This window comes from Hydractinia symbiolongicarpus, chromosome 13, assembly GCF_029227915.1.
Source record: "Hydractinia symbiolongicarpus strain clone_291-10 chromosome 13, HSymV2.1, whole genome shotgun sequence".
In the NCBI taxonomy this organism is placed as follows: domain Eukaryota; kingdom Metazoa; phylum Cnidaria; class Hydrozoa; order Anthoathecata; family Hydractiniidae; genus Hydractinia; species Hydractinia symbiolongicarpus.
This window is the reverse complement of record NC_079887.1, coordinates 20,665,938-20,680,713: the sequence shown is the minus strand read 5'-3', so window position 1 is coordinate 20,680,713 and position 14,776 is coordinate 20,665,938.

Below are 14,776 nucleotides of genomic sequence, written 5' to 3'. Positions count from 1 at the left end.
ACTTTTGTTCACCCAAAAACATAGTAGGCACACACATGTACAACAATCACACATGTTACTGCAAATTAATATCAGGCGCATCCTCTACAATTTAAGTTTGTTCTTTTCTGCAAATAATATTTTATTTTTCAGCCTGCGTTTCTTTTTCTTAAAACATTGGCATGGACGTTTAGTAAATTTCGAGAGTACTGACGTAAATAAGGAGGACCTCACAAATATTTGTTGTTAGAGTCACCCGAACAACCTTATTTTTAGACTGTAATTTTTGACATTCAAAGTCAGAAGGACTAAAGCAACAAAAAATATTTCAGCTGTGAGTGCAAAGGGTCCTGAAAACTAGTTTAAAATGGTACACAGAAGCTTTAATTAAACGCGGCATGCAAGTTAACAATAAATATTGTTTAATGGCGTGCAGTGATGGTTGGATAGTAGGACACAATTTTTTGCACTTTTTTTAGCTTTTATTTTCTAACCCTATTTTTAGAGCTCAAGTGACTCTCTTACATCACATATTTGTAACACCCTCTTAGAAAGGCCAGAGTTGTGTTAATTTTTATTTGTGATTTAAAAATGAAATAGTTGACATGGTTGTTGCAACAATATCATTTAATATTGACATTTAACTGCAAAAAAAATAATTAATGGGGGTTACCTCCCACTTTAAAAAAGTTTATCTTGTCCTTTTTATAGAAAGTTGAGAAATATTATTTTCACATTCATGGATAAAAAACAAAATAATAAGGCAAATACTAAGCCACATTTTCCTGTGTTTACAACATGCATTCTCGTCAAAAGACACCATTATGTGGTATAATTTTTGTTCGAATTAAATCCAGTATCCAGTTTGATGTTATCTCCCAGATGGCAAAACAAAGCCCCTTAAACACGATAAAACCTATGAAACAAACTTTAGAGAAGAAAAAGAAGAGTAAATTATTTCAAGTAAGTTTAATTTTGTGAATAATTTTAAAATGTCTACTTGGGCTATGGGTTTTTGCAAAAAGAAAGATAGAAGTAATGCTAGAAAGCGCTCTTTTTTGCAGCCTTTAAACAGGTAAAAAACAACAAGCTGCATAGACCATCCTCTTTGTTGCCTGCTGTCAAAAACCCTGATCAAGGGAGGCAGCTGTTTCCAGTGGTGTTACTAAACCTAATTGTGAATTGTCTGTGTGGAATGATACTTCTGCAACTGAAATCCTCCAAACTATGCAACCAATAAAAAAATGGCCTTCGCAACACCCCAGCTATAGATGCTAAGGAGAATAATTATAATAAGCACTTCAAGCATTTTCACTATCTTACGAGCAACCAAACACAGGAAAATATGAGAAAAAAATTGCATAAAACATTTAAAGATTGTGCATCTGAGTAAGAAACGCAAGAGAGACAGCATGGAATCATCTGTGTTACCAGATACAATTTACAACCAGGCACAATAAATACAACATGGACAAACCAGAAGACGAAAAAGATTTTGCATCTACATATTAACACAAAAGAAAATAAATGATACAATGCAACTAAGACACAATCTAATTCAAAAATTTGGACAAAGAAAATGCAGAATCACAGCCTCGAATTGTCATCAGGTTTTCACATGTATCTATTGCATCTGAGGAAAATAAGAAACCTGATATAACTTGGTATGATAAATAATTCAGCAAGAGAAATTCAAACAATATTGCAATAAAAGATGGCATTGCTAGGGAGGCAGTAAAAAAAACTGAGAAAAAACTACAAGCAACTGTTTTTGTAGATCCTGGGATAATCATTAACGATAAAAACTAGTTTTTATCTGTAAGTTCTGATGTTAAAGGATTGTGTGCGTGCTGTGGTAAGTTTATAGAAATTAAATGTCCATACTCAAATGTGAGACTATATCGTCACTGGAGAAAAAGACTATGCTATGTCTGAAAATACAAAACTGAGAAAAATCACATTAAAAATTTTGTTTAGCCACAAAAAAAGTTTTTATTTGTTAGGTAACTTATTATAGGAATTTCACTGACTCCAGTCATCACTTTTATTGGATTTTCAGGTGTTTGTCTACTTCATCATAATTTTGGCAATAAAAGCCATGTTTATTATTAGGATTTTTTTGTTTGCCAGAAGTATTGAGTCTAGTCTGACTAGTAAAGGCATAAAACTGTCCTATGTCTAACTACTTGGACCTAGGACTGTTTTGATGTCCAGAAATATATTATATGACAATAATAGAAAACTTATTAACATGAAATTGTGAATTACAATGGCACCTCAGTTGCATTAAAACACTGCCATACATACTATTCTTAGATTCAAGGCCAACTGGCAGTCTCAAAAAAATAGAAGTGGCATGGCTTTTGTATATACACACAATGGCTATCATTTTGAAAAAAATATGTTTGTCACAGATCACTGGGAAAAAGTAAAGAAAAATTTATCAATAATATCAATAGTACAAATTTTTAGCACCTGCCTATGTTACTCAAAAGAGTGTTGCTGATAATGCTGTTGACAAAAATTGACCAGTCCCAGAAAATTAATTTAGAAAACACCTCTATATACTTTCTTCAAATCTGCTACAAATAACAAAAAGCGAAAACTAAATAAATCTACAATAACAAAAAGCAAAAACTAAAGAAATCCACAATATCAGAAAAAGTTTAAGTGTATCTATGTAATATTATGTCAAAAAGACTGTGTACAGTTACTCTACAAAAATTTAAAGAAAACAGTATTTGTTGTATGTAATTTTAGTTGTGTTCAAATTACAAATGGGAACGGCATTTCAAAGAAAAATACAAAATGGTTTGGATTCTATCCAAATGATAAAACTTTAGAAAAAATATAATTAATAAATATATATAACGTGTTATGTTTGTTCATTTTTCTAAAATAATATACAGTACAGTCCAGATGTAAGCGTACGCGTACGCTAAAGTTTCACACCTTTTTCTCGGAGGCGGTAGTTGTTTGTCTTTTGTTCTTATTAATTATCTTGCGAGTCTTGTAAGTCATTAATTTGCGCGTAATAAACAAAAGATTATTGAAGAAAAAATAGCTTATTATAACTGCGCGTAACTATTGTTAAATAGTGTTAACATAACTATTCCCAATAGCATAATTGCAAATGTTATCAACTCTATCAATGTGACACGAAGAGCCATTGTTTAATATTTTTATAAAACAAAAGTTTTGCGTGGAAACTAAATAAACTAGCGAGAAGGCATTGTTTGTTGCGCGGGTTAAATAAAGCTTTTAAGCGATAGAAATTATTATAGTTTAACAAATATGGAAACTTTAATTTTGATAGAAAAGCTATTTTAGATCGCGTTTTAGAAGTTTAAGAACGAAAAACGGCGATAGAAATGTTTTTTTAGATCAGCTTTTCAAAATTTAAGAACGAAAAGCGGCGATAGAAAAGTTTTTTTAGATTGCATTTTAAAAGTTTAAAAACGAAAAATGGCGATAGAAATGTTTTTTAGATCGCTTTTTCAAAATTTAAGAACGAAAAGCAGTGATGGAAATGTTTTTTTAAATCGCATTTTAAAAGTTTAAAAACAAAAAACGGCGATAGAAATGTTTTTTTAGATCGCATTTTAAAAGTTTAAAAACAAAAAACGGCGATGGAAAAGCTTCGCTATATCACATTTTAAAAGTTTAAAAACAAAGACGGGTGTTAGAAATGTTTTTTAGAAAGTTAAAGAACAAAGAACGGTGATAGGAAACTTCGTTAGATAGTGTTTTAAGTATTTAAAATGTTTTAACTCTATCAATGTGACACAGCGAGCCATTGTTTGATAGTTTTATAAAATAAAAGATTTGCGTGAAAACTAAATAGATAGCGAGATGCTTTGTTTGTTGCGCGGGTTAAATAAAGCTTTTAAGCGATAGAAATTATTATAGTTTAACAAATATGGAAACTTTAATTTTGATAGAAAAGCTATTTTAGATCGCGTTTTAGAAGTTTAAGAACGAAAAACGGCGATAGAAATGTTTTTTTAGATCAGCTTTTCAAAATTTAAGAACGAAAAGCGGCGATAGAAAAGTTTTTTTAGATCGCATTTTAAAAGTTTAAAAACAAAAAGCGGCGATAGAAATGTTTTTTTAGATCGCATTTTAAAAGTTTAAAAACAAAAAACGGCGATAGAAAAGCTTCGCTATATCACATTTTAAAAGTTTAATATCGAAGACGGGTGTTAGAAATGATTTTTTAGAAAGTTAAAGAACAAAGAACGGCGATAGGAAAGCTTCGTTAGATAGTGTTTTAAGTATTTAAAATGTTATCAACTCTATCAATGTGACACGGCGAGCCATTGTTTGATAGTTTTATAAAATAAAAGATTTGCGCGAAAACTAAATAGATAGCGAGATGCTTTGTTTAAATCTTTTAAGAGATAGAGCTGTTGCGCGCTAGAAAAAACAAAGACAATGTTTTTATCAATAAAATGTAGCGTGATACTATAAAACGTCAAAAGTTATATTTTTAGATTTTTTCTTTCTTCGGTGTTAAAATTTAATTTGTTTTCGAAATCTTATCGCGAAAGGAAAAGTCCCGAACGTAGGATTTTTTCGTTTGCGTTGCTAAACGTTGCTTTTTATAAAAAGAACTTTTAAAAGTTTCGCATGTTAAAAAATATGTTTCGACAATAAAGAAATATTACTAAAAGTTTTAAAGTAGCATTAGTTTTTTTTAAATATTTAGACCATTGGATTTGTTGTATTTTAAAAGAGCTTGTGTTTTTTAAATAAATCGAGATTAAAATCGCGTTACTATAATTAGTTTCGTTGTTAAAAAAAATAAAAATTCAATGGCTTTCGCGTTTAATTTATTCTCGCGCAGAGTACTTTTTTTAAACAATGTTTCTTGCTATGCTTTTGTTTTTAACACGAAGCAATTATTTTTGCGCAATTTGAAAGGAACTCGCTATCCTATTGTTTTTTTTAATGAAAGCAATTATTTTTGCAAGTTAAGCGTACGCGTACGCTTACATCTGGACTGTACTGTATTTAATATTAAGCAATTAAGTTCATGTGTACACAAAAGATATGTAAAGGTTCTTTAGGAAGAAGACATGAGATCGTTACATGAGGTCGTAAAACTCGCGTACATGTAAAGTTAAATAAAGTATATTATTGATAAGCATTTTTCTACCTAGTACTTCCAAATATACTTTAATTTATTGTTAGAAAATAAAACTGGTCTGAACCTATCCATTAGTCCAAAACAAAACAAAATCAATATGGTGATTTTTCTTGACAAATCTCTACAGGACTGTGTATGTAAAAGACCACAAACCTACTTCAAGTTTGCACCACAACGAAAAAAAATTTTGTTTAAATTTTAATGTTTCAAGAATAAATCGAAAATAAGAATAAAAAAATTTTTAGTTTAAAGATAATATTATACTTTATAAACATAAACCTAGTCATACTAGTGAATAGCGTAAAAAATCTTTAAAATTACCATGTGGGTAATAAAATAAAATCCAAAAAGTTATGCAGAAAATTTCATGCACATGTGGCTTTTTGTTTTTAAATTTTTTTTATGAAAAGGTGGGAAACTTTCTTGCTGGTGCTTATTTATTAACAATGTTAAACCCGTAGTGAACAAAGCTGCTTTTTTAATTATGCCATTTGAAATGTAAAACAGTTGACTTGTGTTTAGAAAGATTATTTAACATAAGATCAATATAACAGTTATTTTCATTTGAACATTATTTTTGGCTCTCAGAGACAAAGAAGTTAAGACTGAGAGAGTAGCTAGCTCGAACGCTAAGTTCTCGTGTTTGGAGTTCACAAGTTTAATTGTCTCCCACTTGCCTTCGGCATGAAAAAATAATGACACAGAAGTAACAAAAAAATATAACCATATGGCATAACATTTCTTGACGTGTGAACATCACACACCAAAACATTGTTAAATTAGTTATGCATGCTACTGACCGCACAGCATGATTTTTCTTCATAGTGAAGCCTGTAGACATTGGATAACTGCCTCTTTTCCAGGAGGAATCTTTAGGTGATTATTATGAGTTAAGAGTTCTTAAGAGATATTAAAACCTTTGTCAGTCATTATTGCAGTATCTTAGCAAATTTGCTGCATGTCAGATTTATATGTGAGCTTTCTACGTTTCAAATATTCTGGAAACAATCTATTAACTTTCTTTTTTTCATCGGGTAGTTTAATCTGGATAGAGAAGACCTTGTTTAAAATGAGTAGAATAAACTCTAGATTTCCATTTAGGACTCCACCAGTTAGGGAAATCCTCTTAATTAGGCTGCATACAGTACTGTCAAAAGGTTTGTTAACATTGTGGTTCGTGTTTATTTCGTGTCCCGCACGAACCACGATAGCCCACGATGTAATTTTTTAACAATCGTGGACCTCGCAATCATGTTTCGTGGACTACACAAACAAAAATTAAACATTACACCATGGTGTCAACAATAGATAACTTCTATTTTAAAACAACAAAGACCGTATTAGTTTATCAATTAAATCAAAAACCAACAGCAAAAAAATAAATTAACACTTTAATTTGTTGTCATAAAGCTAGCTACATAATAGATTTTAATCGTTCGTGAATCAAAATGCTATATAAAAAAACATTTCTGTCGCCGCTTATCGTTTATAAACTTTTAAAATGCGATCTAAAAAGACTTTTGAAAAGAAAAAAAATTAAATTATACTGGCTATAAAAACGTGGATCCTTTGTGGAGATAATAATATTAGCGTGGTGGCCACGATAGAATGTTTGAATGTTTGTTATACATAAAGACCACGATTTTATCGTGGTTCCTGTGCACCACGCTCGTTACACAAACATGATGGTAACAAACCTTTTTACAGTACTGTAGCTTAATTTTGAGATTTCCTAAATACACTGTATCATACAGCTTAATTAGGTGACATATATACATCTACATTATGAGATTAAAAAAGTTTTTCCCCAATTTCTCAAAAATTTATATTTTAGCAGAACCACTGCTGCAGCTCTTTCACCATCAGTTTGACCATGCCATTATAAAAAAAGAATGGTATTTCCAGCACCCTGGGCTCAGAAGATACGGAATAGAAACAATGGTTTATCGTAGCAATAGTCTATTTACACTGTACTGCATCCTAGTTACACAATACAGCCTATTTAGTCCGCCATTTTTAAAATGTCAAATTAAGCAGATCTCCCGAGTGCTACAAAAAAATGTATTGGAAATGTTCATTATGCAGGTAAATCTTGGATTTATTCAGTTAGATAGATGCTAAAATTTAGTTAAATGTGTGTTTTTGACAATATAAGTTTTTATCCTAACTATGCTGTAAAACGCCTAATAGACGCTATCATACATCCTAATTAAGCTGACGTCTAAATTAAGCTGTACAGCCTAATTAAGAGGATTTTCCGGACTGTCCACAATTTGTTAGATTAAAAATCTGTTCAATTTATTAAATTTCTACATATAATTCATTTTTTTTATTCTTTGCTTAACAAGGGAATGTTAAAAGCCCAAAAGAAAAGAATGAATTTTTCTACTGTTCAAATTAGCTTGTAATAAAGATTAAACTCACTTTAAAGGCTCTTCACTTGAACATGAGGACTGTGCTATGCCATGTGTTTTACATATCTTCAATATATATGATCAAAAGTTATGCAGTCAGGGATAACCGCAAATTAGGCTATAATAGTCTAATTAGTCTACGATAGCCTATTTAGGCGATTTATCTCTCTTAATTAGGCTATCAACATGGTTTTTGCTGCCTATCGCTGTTCTGTTGCATAATCGCAATGATTTTATTAGCTAAAAACATTCTATAGAACCCCCTTTTGATGGTCCAAATATATTTTTCTTTATTATTTGCGCTGTTAGAAGATATAGCGTTTAGCTTGTTTTGATTAAGAACGCATGCGCTGTGTTACGGCTTCTTTGTTTTACGGCCACAGTTGCTTCTGAAAAAAGGCTAAATTTCCTGTGTGCATATTTTCAACATGGTGGCACATAGCCTAAATAGACTATTTCTCGTCTAATTAGCCGATCCAAAGACTTTTGACGTATAATTTTTAGTCCAGTGAAGCAAACTATAAAAAATTTTGCTCGAACAAAGATGATGTAATGAGCAACAAAGCTCCGAAAGAAGATGGTGCGACCAAACGTGGTTTTCGAGATAATCATAAAAGAAGATAGCAAATCGCCTAAATAGGAGATACTCGCCGAAATAGTCTATGAAAAATCTCCTAACTAAGCTACTAGCCTAATTTGTCGTGATAGCCTAATTTGCCGTTATCCCTGACTGTTATGGTGAACGTCACAAATATTTTGTGTTAGAATCACCCGACCGACCCTATTTTTTGATCGAAATTTTTGATATACTGAGTCGGAAAAGCTGGAATGACAAAAAAATATTATATGCTTATTGTCTCCCCATCATTTAAGCTAAGCTTACTTTGAGCCACTAGCTATATACAACGGACCATTCACAGTGGCGCGGTAGCCACCCTCTACCTACGCTAAGAACAGTGTCGCTAGAGATAGATAGATGTGCATATTTTACATGGCTAGCCTTACAAATATCGAGGGATATACCCTGTCTATTATTTCCAGGAGGGGCCATGGCGTAGATGGAGAGTCCTAGAGTATTTAATGCTCGTTTTGAGCTACGCAGACCCAATTAGAGCCCGCGCTCTACTAGACAACTCCCGGCAACATCCAACGGCCCACACAGTGTGCCATCTTCCCAATTTCCCTCACACGGCTTGGGTCTCCCGCACAGAGTACGAGAACTATAACCACTAATCTACGGCGCCATAGCTAGCTAGCTAGCTAATTTAAAGAATCAGGTAAATCAGGAACTGTGCATTGTTTAAAGACTTATCTATCTGAATTGACACAGAGTTTGCATAAAAAAGGTACGTAGGAAGGAATGGAATAAAATAACAGACCATTCTTATCCTAAACAAACCTGTTCTGCCGCCATGCAGATTTAGTGCCGTGTTGACTTCGCATAAAAAATGAGAAAAAAAAATGAACCAGCCAAAAAGGTCAGCGGCGGGCACCAATCTCGTCCCTAGGGTTCTTTTTACCTTTCTGACTATCTCTCTCGGACGACACCGAGAAGGTTTTCTCTCAGGAACAATTACGGATCGTTTTTGAAAATATTGGCCGCACCCATTTTAAGAAATGCATTAATTTCAATCCACAATGTGTTTTTTTATTACCAACGATCCCAGAGCCTGTAGCGTTTTTGATATGAGTAAGGGATGAAACGCGTCGTACGAGTTCGTACGTGTTTCATTCTCATATCAACAAATGCTATAGGTTCTGGGATCGAGGCTCGCTTTGCGTGGAGAAAAGCGTTTTCAGGAGTATACCAACAAAAAGTCCTAATTGAAGTTTTTGCACGCATAATTTTGCAAGACCCGGGTAGTGGTTTCTCTAAAACATTCCAAGAGGGGGGTGTCTGAAGTAACTGTGAGAAAAAATCAAACAACAACTCGTCATTCGCTTCGAAAAAGCCGAAACTTATTAGTGAAAGGCCACATTCCTCGTAAAGAACCTCAACCTTGTTTCTAACTTCTTTTGAATTTTTCTTCTAAAGACAGAAAAACAAAAATAAAATAAATGAGAGACAACGAATAAGGTTCATCCCAAAGGACATCCGGTATCTTTCCAGAAATCCCAGAATGGAGGATACGAAAAAGGGATATACAAAGTTTTCCCCCCTAAAAAGGTCCTGGGAACGAGTTTGGAAGCTGGCAATGTTTTCTCAGATGTGATAGGTTTTTCAATTCTCGCCCCCAGAGCTCTTTGAGATTAAAACTTCGAAAGAAACTTTCGGGTTTATCTCAAAGAGTTTTGGGGTCGAGCATGATGTTTTTCCTGGGTGGTACTAGAAGTAATAAAAATAGTCGTTTAATATACAAACAAATGATGCTCCGGACTTGCTTTCAAGAAGCAACCTGTCGTATATAATGTTCGCCCCCAACTCGTCACCAGCGCCTTTTGTCGGCGCTGGGGACGAGTTTGGTTCACCAACCACCCCCTCCCTAAGCTCGTGTGGGATCTGTAGACGAGAACACAAACTTTTTTTACCATGCAATAATATGTGCTCTTATTAACATTTCAAATATTGCAAAAGAGAATCGAAATAGGTGGAGAAGAACAAAATAAAGCAAAAGTCAGGTGCAACTAGAACTAATTTTGAAGCGAGTCTCCCATTCATTCAAATTGTTTATTCAAATATTCACTTTGCTTAAAAAATTAAAAAAAAAAATCAACCGTTTTAAATATGGAAAGAAAAAACGTAAAGAAAAAAAAGTAACGGAAAGATTAAAAGATAAAGCGTAAAAAGGCAGTAAACTTCTAAACTATGAACATGAGCGGTCGTTTTATTAACCAATCAGAATGCAGTAGTCCATTACCATCGGCGATAGACTTGACTTACAATGAGCGTATGACGTTTGTAATACTATATGTAGCCATAACTCCAGTTACGTTAGCATTTAATGGTTTTTTAATATTTGCGCTAATTAAAACAAAAGAATACAGATCGAAATTTCCACGCTATATTCTGGCGCTAGCATCAACAGATTTTTGCACTGGATTCTTTTTACAGCCTCTTCTCGTGTATTTTTTCGCGGATTCATGGAAGGTAAAAGAAAATTGCGCACTGTCGTGGTATATTATGCTATCTGCATACTTTTTACTGAATTTATCAGCATTGTTGATCTTTTGCATATCTGCGGATCGCTTCTCAACAATGCGGGTATCCATTACTCAGCTTAATTCTAGTGGAGTTAAAAGAACTAACTTGTTTATTGTGTCAGCAGTTTGTTTATCAATGTCAATGACAATTGGAGTGGTGATATCCGCGATGACAAACACATTTTGCTACTTTCAAAGTATAGTACTATGTGGAAATTTACTTGTTGCGTGCTGTATTTTACTGCTGTACGTAAAAACAATCTCAAGCGTGAGAAGAAAACGATCACGCATCCGAGCTGAGACTTTCATTGAACAAGATAAAATTGGCGGAAGAAAAGGAAGCAGACCGAAAGTAGCGTATGATAAAAGAATGACTCGTACTGTATCAATAATATTGATGAGTTTGCTTATCACGTATCCAGCTTATATAGTGTTCTCATTGCTGCGATCTTTTGATGCTGCATTGCATGAGCATTGTGAAGAAAGATCCACATTGTATTTGCTGGAAGTTTATTCCACATTTTTTCTGTTGTATGTCAATTCGATCAGCAACGCGTGTTTGTATTCCTTTAACAATCGAAAAATTCGAGATGTGTTCATCAAAATGATGTTTTCAAAAACAGTTAGTCAAAATACGACTAAAAGATTTCGCAGAAATGAAGAAATTGAGATGAAGTAGTTGAGATGAAGAAATTGAGATGAAGGAATGATTGAAAGCAAGGTGCGTCCAATTGAATCCAAAACAGGCTTTTTACTTTTTACTTTACAAAGATTTCCATTTAACGAATCAGCAAAGAAATGAATCATTAAATGTATAAATAAATAAATAAATAAATTGAAGTGACTTTTTAATGTTACTGCTCCTTACAACTGCATCGAAATTGTAATTTTTTTTTTTTTTTGGATTTATATTTATAGATAAAATGGCGTAGCATTTGTTATTAGGGAGTTAAAAATTACGGATATATATTTTGATGGTGTAGTTAATAAGCACAGACTTAATTTTTTTAACTAATAATTTCTTTTATGATGTAATACTGATTTAAATAATGAGCATACACTTTCGATAAACAGCTATTACGTAATCCGAATTTAAAGGTTTATTTAATAACGTAATCAATCAATAAATATCAAAACTACACTCGTGCTTGATATCTCAAATATCTCGTTACCTCTAACTCTTACTTTCTTGAACTTTTTTTCTGGTCCCTTTAGTCATAACAATCTCTTGTAGGCAAAAAAATTGTTAATTTAAAGATTGTTAATTTCATGACTTGTTAATTAAAATACTGTTACTTTGATGACTTTCTTATGATATATAAAAGCCTAAAGCACAAATTTTCATCGGAGATAGCTGAACGGTTTTTTTTCAGCGATCTTTTTTAAAAAAGCTTTTGTATCATCTTCATACTCTGATCCAAGTGGAAAATTATCTAAAAAATTTTAACATTATCCTTCCAAACAACAAAAAACATTTATTTCGACTTCCAAACCGCCTGAGCCCGCTTCACCACCGTGGATTCGACTGCTGCTGTAATTTTTGCTTTGTGTGATGTTGCAAATTCTCAAATTCGCGTTAATTAAATGCATTTTTGAAACGAACCTTTCTCAACCTCATGAATTAATTGCCTTTTAGAAAATAATTTTATTGAACCGCATTAATTTCATGACTGTTAATTTGATTCGCGTTAATTTCTTGACTCGTTAATTTCATGGAATAAGGTATTTTGAACTCCGTTATGATTATCTCTTGATTATCTCTCGCTTTGTCGATCTATTTTTCCGGTCCCTTCAGCTTATTACTTTATCTCGAAGTTCTCCCTTATTTTTCGAGCAAAAATATTCAATTTTATAAAAATGCGATTGATACATAAAAGAGACGTTTACAATTTCGGATTTTTTTAATCCTTCTCATTTTAAAAATGGCTACCATGCTTGTGGTAAAAACGTTGGCTGAGAAATGTTACACTGCTTTTTTTAACAACAAATATATATATTATCCACATATCCTGTCTTTTTATTTGTTCCTCCTTTTCGGATAAACAATCAAATCAAGAACGTAAACTTTCATTAACAAGAACAGGTGTCTCGAACTTGAAAAACCTTCGCCGCTCGATATTTCGATAATCCTTTATCTTGCATTTTTGATATTTCGAAATTCTCTTTGTCGGTCCCCCCTGAGAGTTCGAGATATCGAAAGTCGACTGTATTTAGGCCAGGGTGGGCTCCTGTTACTCATGCGGAAGAAGACGTCAGTCTTTTAAACAGAGAATATAAATATGAAATTGACGGCGACATCAGCATTTTAGTATTTAGATACCATGCAGACCAAAAACGATGTAGGGGAAAATTGGAATGACTTTCCTATTTTATATACTTTTTTAATCTGCTAGTTCGGGACAGATGAATTTTTTAATTGTTTGGGTGGTGGCATTAATTTAAAATTGGTGGCCAAGTTTTTTAAAATTTGGTGTTCTCCCTCCCGTAGGGATAATAGTAAAAGTAACTTCAAAAATTTTAATGCTAACTTTTCGCCTGAGGGCGGTCGTTCATCAGTCGGTTAGGGCGCGATAATTTAAGTTTGAATTAGAAAAATTCAAATTGACTGAAAAATTGTTCGAATTATAGCTATAATTCGAACAATTTTTCAGTCCCTTTCAGCACGATTCTCTCCCTAATTCGAATTTTAGAGTATAAACAAGGCTTTGACAAATTCAATTTGCCGACCTGAGAAAAGCACTTGGTGATGCAACTCGTATTGTCGAAAGAGATTGTCTCTCCAATGTAAAGCAATCAAATATTTAATAGTTTTTTAAATAGAGTTTCTTTTTTGTGTAATTATTACAGAATTACAGAGACTTTCTATTATTCGAATGTACCTATAACTCAAATAAAAAACTTTTGCACGTGGGAATTCGAATTAGGAGAGTCAACTGTATTGTTTTTAAGAGGCCTAAACAACGTCACTTTTTGGATTAGGGAGATCATTTTCACTCACTCGAATATGTATGTTTGAGACAACTATCTTCGTTAGTCGCAACTTAGGGACGAGTTCTCGTATGTTGCTACCAATTGACATATTAACTCATTTTATTTAAACAAGAAAAATGTTGCTTAACAGATGCACCGGTGTGTCACTGTACTAGTACACTTTGGATAGTCTTTCTTCCCTATGACGCGCAAAAAAGGTTGTTAGCAAGATGATTTAAAAAATGAGACACATTTCGATGATAAAAGTAGGAAACCGCGTCCGCATGTTTTTTGGAACCTAGATTTTGAGAGAATTAAAAAAAAAAATTCGAACATATTTCGAACATACTTGATCTGAATTCCTCTACAATTAACAAGGTAAGTCAAGAATTATTTCCAAAGTTTCTATATTTTTTTTAAATAATTTAAAAAAATTTTTTTACGTGTCTTTTTACAATTAGATCAAACTCGTCCCCAGTGCCTTTTGTCTCTTTTTTTTTTACTGAACGGTTGCAATTAGATAAACTTCAAACACTCGTCCACAAGGGTTTTTTGCCTTAGGTCAAAACTGCTAGCGCTTACTTGACAAACCCAATGTCAAAAGTGAAACGAGATTGAAACTTCAATATCATCTATCAAAGAAAATAAATTTAATATCGAAACATTTTTAAAAGAACACAAGTAAGAACATTCAAGGCTGAAGGTTCTTATAAAAACATGTATTCTGGCATAGCAACATCGACTGAGGCTGACGAGTTTAGGCTCAAAGATACACGTAAAAACATGTACGAGACTGCAGTATAAGATCTCGATCAATTTGTTAGCTCAACCAATAGTTAATATTGGTGAACAATGTTAGCACAAGAAATCCTGAAAGTTCGCTAAAATTTAGTTACTTAATGTTTTTTTACAATATCCTTTTTATAGTGCAATCTTAAAGTTGAATAAAGAATATAACTCCAATTCTGTTGAAAGTAACTTTCCCTATTTTAAATACCCTCCAACTTCTCCCTATCACTTTGGCCCATTCTTACTGTTTAATCGTTGTCCTAATTTTCATTTTCTCTACCTGAAACAAATTTTTTGGTCCCTTGCGATTAATTTCGTTCCCAGGGCATTTTGC